Source organism: Triticum aestivum, chromosome 7A (genome assembly GCF_018294505.1).
Source record: "Triticum aestivum cultivar Chinese Spring chromosome 7A, IWGSC CS RefSeq v2.1, whole genome shotgun sequence".
Classification (NCBI taxonomy): domain Eukaryota; kingdom Viridiplantae; phylum Streptophyta; class Magnoliopsida; order Poales; family Poaceae; genus Triticum; species Triticum aestivum.
Window position 1 is genome coordinate 720113613 of NC_057812.1, and position 9102 is coordinate 720122714.

The following is a 9102-nucleotide window of genomic DNA, read 5'->3' on the forward strand; positions in this document are numbered from 1 at the left end:
GAGAGATTTTGCAAATAAAGTCGAAATTCATATTTGTAAATTTTCCCAACAAGTAGACCATGTATCACATGGGAAACTTATTTTCTTTTATTTTTTTGACATTTCCATCATTTTCTTTTATTTATTTTTAAACTGAAAAGGCGGTCCAGGGGGGTGCATTCGGTGGAATTTTTGGGCCAAGTTAGTAATGGCGCACCGTGGGAGTGATGCGCCATTACTAGTTTAACTAGTAATGGCGCACCACACCCACGGTGCGCCATTACTAGTTTTGAAAAAAAATAAAAAAACTTTTAAAACTTTTTTTGAAAAAAACTTAGTAATGACGCACCAGTGGACAGTGCGCCATTACTAGTTAAAACTACTAAACTACTAATGGCGCACTGTCCACTGGTGCGCCATTACTACCACATTTTATTTATTTATTTATTTTCAAAACTACTAATGGCGCACGGTGTGTTTGGTGCGTCATTACTATGTCAACTAGTAATAGCGCACTATCCCACGGTGCGCCATTAGTAACAAAAAAATTATTTCTTTTTTCAAAACTACTAATGGCGCACCACACACCAGGTGCGTCATTAGTAATATATTACTAATGTCGCACCTGTATGTGGTGCGTCATTACTATATAGCAATGACGCACCACATACATGGTACGCCATTATTGTTCATATTATCTTTAGCCATTTTCCTAGTAGTGCCATGCGTATTTATCTGAAGGGAGTGGCCAAGAAGTTGGGATTGTCACCGGTGTGGTTAGCGAGTGGGAGGGATCTGTGTTATTTGGTGTGGAGAGGGAGAGGGAAAGTGAGATAGAGAGAGAGAGTGAGGGAGAGAGGGAAAGTGAGATAGAGAGAGGGAGGGGGGCCGATGTATACCATAAAAAGTTGGAGGACCAAATGTGACTTGTGCAATAACTTTAGTGACAAAAAAAGATATTTCCTTTGTTTTCTATATATCTTAGTGAAATGGGCAGGGCGTTTGTTTTTCTAGTAAATAAAGGTTTATTTTATCCTCCATGTGTGGGCCATAGTTTTCTTGGTTCTTCTGTTCTATTTTTTTTCTTTTATATACGAGTAAAAGGGGTTTCCCCTCGATTTCAATAAATATAAACCATTAGAAGTTCCATATAGCCAAAATGTACTCTCTTTTTTCTCCGTCATAATAAAATGGGCACAAAAAAGTCCGCCTTTCTCATTAAAAAATCAATTTTATTTGGGAAAGAAACCATCCAATCAATGGGTTGGCGAGTAAATAATTCATTCTAGCTAAAACGGAGACAGGAAAAAGAGAGAAAGCGAGTGGTGAGTAGCCGAGAGGTACCTCCGGTTGAATCTACAAATAATTCCGGCGGCTGGGGATAAGTCCATGGAATTTACACGATAAGACGCCTTGGGTTCCATGGGACCAAGCACAGCGATGGCTGTGCAAGATGGTCGATCCGCCTCGACAGGGTCCTTAGCAGCGGCCTGTAGAGCAACAGCTCTGCTCGATCTGCACCCGATCTACGGATGTTCGGTTGATTATCTAGTCCACATGACATAATCAATTGATCGTACGTCTTTTGCGGATCACGGCCTGTTCTGCTTCTGCAGCCACCATTAATCTGCATGCATGCACGCTACCACGGCTGGGCTGCGATGTGCGTGCGTACCGTACACTACGCAGCAGATCATGCATGATCATGTACTACGTCTTACAGCTCCTGCTACCACATCTCTACTGTAAGGATGCACGCTAGGGATGTTGGTCGATTCGATAAATGCGGACGCGAATCCGTCGCGATTCATCGAGCAGGACTGGAGGATCGGTCGACAGGGAGATGAACAGTATCTACCTCTCGTCGTACCACGGCCACGGAATTTGGAGAGGAAAAGAAAGATTGGCCGCTGGAAACGACAGGCCCGTCGTCGCGATCCGCCGCCACTCGACCAAACGTTGCCATGCGCGGTGCCGGGGACAGAGACCAAACCGGCGGAGACGGAAAAATGGAAATGCAGACCCTAGCAGCACTCGCTGTTCGGTTCACAGGAATTTCTAAGAGTGCCAGGTGGGACATACTAGCTTTTAACGTTATGGTATGGCATCGTTAGCATTCCAATGTTTTTTGAATTCCTACATTAGAAACAGCGTATTGGAGTGGTTCCTATGTTTTCCGTTACTGCACTTTCCAAATGCATTCGTTTCTTTTCCTCCAATGTTATTGTGTGTGGAACTACTCTATCACATTATTTGTAGAAAGCACAAAGATGGAACCATTCCATTTGTGTGGAATGGAACCATTACGTCAACTTTGCTAGAGTCGTCATATCTGCCCGATCATCGTAATAATCGCTATTATGATGATTTTAGTCGAAAATGTCACTCTATCAGAGTCGACATCCCGCTCTTAATCGCCATAATTTATGAAGGACGCTTCAAAACAAGCCCACGAGTCTTCATATTTGGCGTCTGTGGGGTATATTTTTGGAAAGGTTTTGCCGCGAACATCATTCCCACCCTCCGTTGTGGGGGATATTTGAATGCACTCCATCCGACGATGCCATGGACGACATCTTGACCCCCGCGCCCAAATTCATCGCATTGAAGTCAAATACGATTACTTCAACGGACGCTACGCCTACGGAGGCTCCTAGGGACCCCACGCCTCCGACTGCTCCAATGGCCGAGATCCAGCTTGCCGACAAAGTGTCCAATGCGGAGGTGCCTATGCCGCCACGTGGAGGCAGAGGCCTCCCTCCACTAGTGTCGCGGCAGTCCTTAGGGAAGACACCAAATAAGAAGATTGGAAGAGCCCAACCAATGCCTTTACCCCTCCTCATTTTGTCCCGACGGCAGGCGGAAATATGGTGGCTTCCAAGTCGTACACCGGATCAGCAATGGCAATGAGGTAGAAAGAATGCATCATATGCCTTGTACTCGGTTTTTGTTCGATTGAATGCGAGATGACCGTGGTGGCAAATGTGCAATGTTTGTGATTTTGTGACGACCTTCTGAATTTGGCGGATCGACCCTCATTGATGAAACATTTTTCAGTAGTATCATTCGTGATTCTGAGACAAATGATGTCGATCTCAAGGTCACATCATTGTCACCTTTTTTACCATGACTCCGTCTAATATATATAATTGGAATTCGAGTGCTTCGGCTCGTCGAAAAGGAAGGAAATTCGGAGAAGCAACTTCAAGCCCGATGAGGATGTTGCGCTTGTCCTAGCATGGCAAGATATTTCTCTTGATGTGATCGGTGGGAAAGAGCATTCGACAACAAAGTATTGGAATCGCATCGAGGACTGTTTCAGATTTCATATTCGGCGAAAAATGAATTGTACGCCCAAATCTATCCGAACCGATAGGGTTCGATTCAAGAGGTATGCAATCGCTGGGCGAGTTGTAAGGAAAATGTGAAATGCACTCCTAGCCGTGTCACCATTGATCTACATGTAAAGAATCTTCTTACTTTTGGATCGCCACATTTACATTGCTTTGAGCATTCTCATCAGTTTGTGCATTTGTTTGTTTTAGGATGAGATAGCCCAAGAGAGGTACAAACAAATTCCCAAGTCAAACATGCAAACCATTTGGCCTCCAGCATTGTAGGGATTTGTTGGAAGAGCATGAGAAGTGGAAGACAACGAATGATGATGACATCCCAAAAGATGAGAAGTGGGCCAATTCCTCTCTGGAGATGAATGATGGTGCAAATGATGTTGATACAAAGAAAAGGGCAAATGTGCTTAGAAGTACCACTCCAGCGTCTAGCACGGGTCAGCCCCATGGGAGGAAGTCAGAAAAACTGAGGCGCAAGAGAAAAGAAAGAGGTGAAGGTGATTAAAAAAGGAAAGATCGATAAGTTGATGAGGACAAAAAATGAGTATGGCGAGAAGAGGAAGCAAGATAAGCTAGAGATGAGGAGAACAAGAACCAAGAGAAGAGGGCCAGATGCAATGAAACGCAAGAAAGAAGACGGCTGCCAGGAAGAGATGGAGGCGCGTAGACTCCAAATTGAGTAGGAGACCGAGGTGCGTAGTCTCCAAATTATAGAGTATCGGGCGAGAAATGAACGCACATCTGAGCAAAATCGGTTCATCATGTTGGATCCGAACAAAATCGATCATGTGGCGCGAGATTTTTGGGCGGGGCTGCAAGATTTGAGCATTCGCTTCAGAAAACTCAAAAGCGGGGACGTGCAAATGGAAGAAACATGTGATTTGTAAATGTCGCTGATGAAATGTTTTCGTTCATGTAACTTGTCAAAAAATTTAAATTTGGAGTGAATCAAAGTGTTTGAATTATGTACGGAGGCTGAAATATGGCAAGTCTGAGTTTGCATATCGCTTGCATAGCCTCCGAGTAAATTGCAGAAAACCACCACTTTAAAGGCAAGGTTTGCGAAAACCACTACAATACATTTTTTTTTGCAAAAAACACCGTGTCTTCGATAATCTTTTTGCAGAAAGCACTGATCGACGGATTTGGCTTGGTTGAGCACGCTTATGATAGTTGGGGCCCCTTTTTGCTGACATGGCATAACATTTCATGCCAGGTCAAGTTTAATCTAATTTTACAAAGTAGTCTATAGATTTTACACAGACACCCCTAAATTAAAAAGAAAAAAAAATGAAATCAGACGAGTGCATCCTCGCCACAAATTGGGGCGGTCAACGCAGCCTACGTTGGGCGCCTCCTCGTGCAGGAGGCCAAATCGAGGCAACGACGGCATCCCCCGCCGGATCCGACAGCCGGCACTGGGCGCCTCCTCACGCTGGAGGCCAATCGGGGCGGCGGCGCAACATATCTTGCTGGATCCGGCAGCCGTCCCTAGGCGTCTCTTCGTGCTGGACACCAAATCGGCGGGGCGGCGCGGCATCCCTTGCCGGATCCGGACGTGGGGCGCTGGGGGCAAAACGGGGTGGCGGCGCGGCATCCCTCGCCGAACGTGGCGGCGCTGGGGGCAAAACGGGGCGACGACGCGGGATACCTCACCGGATCCGGCAACCTTCGTTGGGCGTCTCTTCGCGCTGGAGGCCAAATCGGCGGGGCGGCACGGCATCACTCGCCGGATCCGAACGTGGCGGCGCTGGGGCAAAACGGGGCGACAGCGCGGCATCCCTCGCCGGAGGTGACGGCGCGCGGGGTGGGGAGCTCCTCTCCTCTGGCGGCTAGCTGATGGCAGCACAAGGCAAGGGCCTGCGGAGAACAAGGGTAAAAACTTGCGGGTGTTTTTGCTTTTTTAGCTATCTAACACTGTCTTCGGTAAAACGTTATGCCACTTGAGCCAAAAATGGGACCCATCTGTTATAATCTTACTTAACAGCGTAAGATACGCCGGTCAGTGTTTTTTTACAAAAAGATTACCGTAGACGTGGTGTTTTCTGCAAAAAAATGTATTGTAGTGTTTTTCGCAAACCTAGCCTTTAAAGTAGTGGTTTTGTGCAATTTAATCCATAGCCTCCATATGTGGTGGATGGCAGTCGCCCGATATGTCAAATCTGTAGAGTTGCTCTTACATTCCATTTCACTTGGTTGTTCAACCAAACACACCCTAAAAGAACTTTGGATAGTAAAACAAAGGGAATCCCTATTTCTACGGCTCTGGAACCTTATTTTTTAGCTGAAGCTCGAAGTGACGCACTCCAAGGTCCATGCAGAAGATTGTAAAAGTTCAAACACGTGCATGGGCTGAGAGGAGACAGATGAAGCCAAATAATAAATTGTTATCATAATTTCCCCTTGTTGATATCTTCATCACCACCATGGCTAGAATCAGCAGGGTGATCACCATCATTATAGTCAACAACAGCTATGATCTATAGTCGCCATTTTTTTCGAAAAGAGGGAAATACCCCTCGGTCTCTGCATCGATTGTCACCATGATTCCACGGCTCCTCCTTAACCTTTGCATGACAACGTGAACCAAGGAACGAGAAAAGGGATCTGGTGATATTTGGGACCCGGTGCCTAATCTAGAATCAGGCTTTAGGTCCAAATAAAGTCAATTAATAAGAGAAGTCAATTATTATAACAAAAAAATGACTTTCATGGAGGAACACAGATAATACTTGAACAATGTCAATTTGAATACCCGGTAGGGAAATTGCAATCTCAATAGATGCGACGAGGAGCAGAGAATAAGAATGCTGATGGGGATGAGTTAATTTGAGAGGGATTTCCATCCTTGCTTTTTTATGCGGCTCGGGGAAAATGACCAGGAAGATAAAGCGTGTGGGATGATGATGTGAGAAATTTCCAAGGAATAACAAAGAGATGCGTGGGGCAGGAGTCGCTCTCGTGAGACACTATTCTGCAAGAGGATTAGAGCTCACGGCTTGATGCACGCTTCCATGAACTAATTTACTTAGTTAGTTGAATTTCTAATTAGGGGACGGGTGTCCTGATGAAGAAAAGTTCGCATGTTTCGTTTTCTTTGCAACCCTTCCCTATCACAGTCCCCTGACAACATCCATGGAGCCCTTTTGTCCCCCAATGTGCCTAATGAATAATGACTCTATCATCATCATCATCATCATCCCTTGTCGATCGAGATCTTCATCATCATCATCATCACCACCGCCATCATCACGGCCAACAACAGCTACGATCGATCCACCCGTGACGACGAAGGTGTCCTGGCGAAGATCTTCTGGCCCGGCGCGAGGATCGCCAGCGTGTCGTAGCGGGCCTTGCGCTCGACGAAACGGGCCCACTTAGCGCCGAAGTGGCGCGCCCAGTCCGCCTCGGTGTGGTAGCGCCGGAAGTAGATCTTGAAGTCGTAGCCGTTGCTCCGGCAGGCGTCGACGACGGCGCCGTTCTGCGCCACCAGCTCCATCACCGCGGGGCCGCCGCCCGGGTAGGGCCGGCAGAACTGCAGCAGCGCCACCAGGTAGAAGACCTCGCCGTCCGGCAGCGCCGCCGACATGTTCGGGTTCCACCTGCACCAGCGAGTGACACGAGGCGTCACGACAAAGGAAGGAGAAAGAGAGCTTATCGTAAACAATGGCGCCGGTGCGTGCACTGCAGCGAGCTGTCATGCATGGCGATGGCCTGTGGGCTGTGGCTGAGTGCGACGTGCCTGGTGATAATAATAGTTTTTTCAATCATAGGAACTGAGCTGGTGGCCGCTAATGCGCAATCTGGCACGGCTAAATCCAAAACAGAAGGGGATCCATGGAGAAACTGGGAACCTGCTCGTCTTATTGTAAGTGATCCCGGTCAGAATCACTGCCATCAGCGAGCGCCCTGAGCAGGGGAGGCTCCCCGCTCACATGCGCGTGCGTGACGTGAGCGCCCCAAATGGCAACTCTGCCATGCCACCGAGCTGCGCACGGAAGCAATCCAAGCAGAGGAGACGTAGTGCGTCACTGGTTGTACCTCCGCCGCGTACTCCAGGCCCCGCACGAACTGGCCGAGACCTTCGAGGACGGCGAAGGAAGTCTGGGTGGCAGGTTCGAGGCCCAGTGGAGGGCCTCCTCTAACACTGCTCCGCCCGGCCGGGACGTCGGGGAAAGCCAGGCCGCCGACGGCGGAGGCGATCGAACTTGTCCTGCCGGCGCCGAGATGGCCGCGCCCGTGCGCTTGTCGAGGCAACAGCTTCCAGCAACGTTGGTCCGGGCTTCCGGGGGTTGCGACGGCGGAAGCTCTTGTAGCCGTAGTAGGAGGTCAGCAAGAATATGCGTGATGCCAATTTGTTGGGGAATGGCTAGAAATCAGTCAGTTGAAATTTTCATTTGTGGCCAGTCGATTTCTGAGCCTTTGGATGCGAAATCAAAGGCCCATAGTGCTTCTTCAACCTCCATCCCCTTGAGCTGCTAGCCACCGCTGGCCTCGCCGTGGGCCCCCGCCACCTCGCCGTCCCGCCCTCCCAGGTACCACTCCCCATTGCCGGTCCTCCTCCGCCCCGACCATCCCTCTAGGCCCCATGTGCCGAGTTTTTTCTTCAGCAAATCCCCACGCCACCTCCCCACCACCGCCGGACTCCACCGCCCCCACCCTGAACCCTAAGATAGATACTGCCTCTTCAGCGCCCCCCCTCCCCCGGCGCGCCCCCGGCTGCAGCTAGTTCTTCCTTCTCTCCAGCGAGTGTAGGTAAACTGAATTTGTTGTGGCTACGCATTGTACTTGAGCTATACTCCAGCGGCTGCAAGCTTGTAGTCGTAGTAGGAGGCCAGTAGGAATAGCGAACAAATTTAAATAGGATCTATGAATATGTATGTTTTTACATTTTTCAAATCAGGCAAAAATTATTAACTTTAATCTACTATAATCTTACCTTATTGGTTTCTTTTTTGCATTTTTATTCACTATTTTAGTTTATTTTTCATTTTCCCATCTTTTGTATTTTTGTTTGTGATTTTTGTTTTGAGTTTCTTTTTCATTTCATATTTATTTTTGCTTTCGCTTTTCTTCTTATTTTTTAAAATACGGGTGTTTTGTGATTTTTTAAATAATATCTAGTTTTCTTTTTCTTTTTAAAAATATGTGTGTTTTGGGGCTGGCGTGGTAGGTGAGGATTTCTTTTCTATTCATCTATGTTTTTGTTTTCTATTTATCTACTTTTATTTTTTATAATTTGTTTTTATGCGGCAGAGGGTGGGAGGTTGTGGTGCGAATTGCATGTCCAACATCATACATGCAATTGCAAGTGTTGTAGCCTGACTGTAACTGGATGGCCCCATAAAGCATCCGCAAGTGGGAACGGGAGGGCTTTTGTTGGCCAGTTTTCATATCCACCACCAGAAATGCAACTGCAAACTTTGTAGCCCAACTGCAACAACATTACCTAAAAAGCAACCGCAAATGGGGTGAGTGGGACATTGTCGGACCAATTGCTTGTCCACCATCACAAACACAACTACAAGTTTTGTAGCCCGACTACAACTAGGCGGGAGGGGTTTTGCCGCCCAATTGCATGTGCAACACCAAACATGCAACAATAAGTGTTGTAATCCATCCGCAACTGCATGGCCCAAAAGCGGATGCAGGTGGAAGCAGGAGGGGGATTTCTGTCTAGTTGCATGTCCAAACTGCATGTCCATCCGCAACACCAAACTGCATGTCTGGTGGTGGACATGCAACTACAAGTGTTGTAATCCGTCCGCGATAG

At 47.6% G+C, this 9102-nt stretch overlaps 1 pseudogene; it reads right to left on the minus strand.

Moving 5' to 3' along the window:
* Positions 1-6152: 6152 nt before the first annotated feature.
* LOC123147052 (uncharacterized) lies at positions 6153-8813 on the minus strand (annotated as a pseudogene).
* Positions 8814-9102: the final 289 nt, after the last annotated feature.